The sequence below is a fragment of the Aristolochia californica genome, unplaced genomic scaffold (genome assembly GCF_029961685.1).
Source record: "Aristolochia californica isolate CCGP_79_NKW_82.1479 unplaced genomic scaffold, dmAriCali1.0.hap1 SCAF_11, whole genome shotgun sequence".
Taxonomy (NCBI): Eukaryota; Viridiplantae; Streptophyta; class Magnoliopsida; order Piperales; family Aristolochiaceae; genus Aristolochia; species Aristolochia californica.
Genome location: NW_027181782.1, coordinates 6781822 through 6785841, shown reverse-complemented (window position 1 = coordinate 6785841; position 4020 = coordinate 6781822).

Below are 4020 nucleotides of genomic sequence, written 5' to 3'. Positions count from 1 at the left end.
TGATTACCAATAAGGAAATATCGAGAGAAAATTTATGTGTTCTCTTATGGTGTTTTCTTATTTAATTTCTTAACCATGTTAATTTTCACTATGCACCAATTTTTTATTTTAATGTTTCAATTGACCCTTCTCTTGAAAAGCCACCAGGGCCAACAATTTGTTTTAGAGTAGGCCAAACAATGAAATCAAAGTCCTAATTGATTTTAGTGCTATCTTAAGTAGACATTTTGTTCCAAGATGATTGGGGTCCCTATTTTGCTCCTATGCTTGATAGTTCACAATACCAATGGTGGAAAATTAGAATGAAAATTTTCTTATAACCCATTGGATTTGAATTATGGGAACCAATCATCAATGAACCCTTCGTCCCATCCCAAAACGTATAAGGAAGATTTATTCCAAAACAAATATGTGATTGGGATGACTTGGACATTGCAAAACTTGATGGCAATGCTAAGACTATGGAACTCATTCCTAGTTCCGAAAATGATCAATTGGTAGATTCCTTTTCATTTCTTAAATCAGCTAAGGATTTATGGGATAAACTAGAATCTGATTTTTCTAGGAGCACGAAATATGACCCTTCACATTCTTGAGTGCACTACACGAAGTGACATTATAGGCACTGAAGATTGCATTTGCTCATGCTTAGTAGGAAACATCATTTCATATTGAGATGAAAGTTCAGAGAGTGATAGTGTTAGGAATTAGATGCCTTAATTTCAAACTAACTATAGCAATAATAATAATCGCAGAGGAAGAAAAATGCAACCATGAAAATAGAACAAAAATTATACAACTTCGCCTCAAGGTGAGACTACGTCCTGTCTTTCGCCGATGCAGTAATCTACTATAAAGATAAAATAGTTAACAAAAGAAATTGCACACACTTATAAGTATTTTTCTCTAATCTCTCTCAGACTGCAACAGATGATTCTCCACAATGATGATAAAATTCTAATAGTGGCGGCCCCCAATTATAAAGAGAAAACTAGGGCAACTGCAATACAAGAGTGAAATCTCTAAACTACCCTTAATAAAACAACAATCAATATATCGTGGAGCTTTCGGGGGCTCCCTGCTTCCTTTCCAACCACCACAAAGACCTTACCATGAAGGTTGATCCATGTATTGACTCAATGTAAGGCATTGATTAGGCTCCACAACTTAACAGATATTTGTGAGGAATCACACAAGGAAGAACACATGAGACAACTAGATGAATCAATGTCCTCACTTAGAAGAAAACAAAAAGGAAAACAAAAATTTAACAAACAAAAAATTTGAGGAAAATTTTAAAATTAGAAAAGAAAATTGAACCCTTGAAAGTTGATTGATCCTCGAAGGTAGAACTTAGAAAAGAAACTGACAGGCTCATCTTAGAATTTGAGAAACTTGAACTCCTTTCTTTAAACATTCATGAATTAAGAAATAAAAATGATGATTTTTGCTCTAGGATTTTAGAACTTCAAGAAGAACACAATTTGCTAAAATCCTACAAATGTGTAGCTGAAATAAAAGCCCTTCACTTATTTTAGGCTTTAGAGAAATTAACTTTAGAAAAAGTCACACATGGTTAATCATAATATCATATTCCTAAAGTGAGAAAAGTAGAAGTTAGAGCTAAGTTCCCTGAGATTAGAATAGAAAGAAAATCTAGTAGTTCTCATAAGACAAATGCATAATGATTCACGCTATAAAAGTGGAACCATAGTAGGCCAGTATGCATTTAAGTGCTCAGCTAGAAGACCAAAGTTGAGTGACGTGAAGCAAATTCATATTTTCAAGGCAAACCTAAATTTGACTTCAAAAGTTGAGATAACGGGATCCAAACAAATTTGGGTACCCAAGGTCAGTTGATCTTCTAGCAAGGATTATATTCTTTGAGCCAAGCTATATACTAAATGAAAATCATCTTAATTACTTGTGAGACATGAATAGTGCAAATCAAACTCTAAATCTGATGTTCATGTCATTTCAAAGATTTTTTTATATTAGTCTCGGTTTTAAGGATTGATTCATAAATAGTTTCATCATTTAACAACATATACCAATCCTTGACTAGGTTTTGTAGACTAGGAATTTTAATGAAAATCAAAATCCTATATAAGCTAGCACATTAGTAACCATTGGATCAAGGAACATTAGATTATCATTAGTCAATGACATGTCAAGGAAAGATTATGTAAGCTTCCAACACAATCTGAATTTAGTTGACACATATTGGAAATAACATTGGTTGTTCTTAAGTAAGGTTATGTATATTAGTGGTATTGTGATTAATCTTGATCTATACTTCTTGTTGAATTAAGTGCTTATGGCTCAAGTGATTGACTCATGTCAACATGGACATACTCAACTTAAATTTTGAAATTCATGTCCATCTTAATCACTACATGGGTTTCATATGAATCTGTTGAAGAAATTCAAGTGGTATATCATGTAATTAAGATAGTGAGTAGTATAAGATGTAATTAAGTGTTATATCATGTCCTCATATTTAAATTGAATCCAAGAACAGCTATATGTATGCTTATGCTTAACAATTATCATGTATTTCACAAGAAAAAGCAGTGATTGCATGGATGCATTCCGAGCAAGCAAGTCTACAACTGTATTGCAATATAAGAGTTTGGTCTTAGCAATCTAGTGGAATAAATGCAAAAAATATTTTCAAGAGTGTTTACTCAAAAATTTATCGAATAAATCAAATTTGCATAGTACTGAATTAGGTTATTAGTTTATCATGCTTATAACTCGAGATTACGCACTTGTATTGAGAAGCAGAAGGTATGATTGGTTAGATGGACAAGTTAGAAAGAGAATGGTATAGATTTTGTGGATTTCTGGGTTGTGGAAGTAAGAGAACTGATCATGTTGCAATCAATATTGTTCAAATAGGACTGCGATAGTCTTTTTTAAGGTTTTTGTCTTTTCGTGGCTGAAAGTCCTGGAAAAGATGTTTTATAAAGACTCTTTGGAATTTAGGTTGATTTTCAGGACTCCATATATTACATCTTAGGTAAAGAATAGAAGGAAGAAGAAGAGTGCACACGTTGGGGAGAAATGAGAAGAAAGAATATGGTTATGGACTTAGTCCAAACCCTCCCCCTTAACCTCTATCTATAGATGAAAAAAGTATCAATATTATAATTATACCCTTCACCCTTGTAAAAATGAAGAAGGGACAAAAAACATAAACTAATTACATCAATAACACTCTAATTACATTAATGATACTCCAACATATCCATATCTTTCAACACTCCCCCTTAAGCTGGGAGGTAATGGCAGTGATCCCATCTTCAAACAAATACCATAGATGTATTAATTAGCACCTCCATCATTGTGTCCCAAGGATAAGTATGAAATCAGGCACAAACTCTCAAAAGGTAGAAATGGGTGATAAAACATATGTCAAAACCAACCTCAAATGATTTTGAGCAAATATAGTGATAATAATCACTAAAATGGACAAGACCTGTCATTCACAAGACGGTGATAAAAAAAATCAATGCTACCAATAAAAAGTCTCAGTGGACTTAAAAACACCCATATTATCATACCAGAGTACTTTTATTTTCTAACCAAATTGAGTGAATACCATAGCATGAAAATACTTAAATATGGATGGTATTTCAAAACGTTTTTTCAAAAGAAATACCTAGGTGGTACAAGTAAAGTCATCAATAAATGTAATAAAACACTTGACTTTGGAAATATTTGAGACACTCAAGAATCCCCATACATCTATATGAATCAATTAAAAAGGGGTAACACTTTTAAGTTCTGGACTCGATGAGTATGTAGTTCTCCGATGTTTGCTCAGTTGACAGACATCACAATTTAATTTTGGCCTTCTTTAAGAGTAGGAAAAAGATGATGAAGAGATTGTGCAAATGGATGTCCCAACCGGTTGTGCCATAGACTAATCTCGATTCCACTGGTTGAAACAATATTTATTCGAGGCACATCTAGGTAGAAGAGCCCTCCTTGTTCATGGCCTCCACCGATCACCTG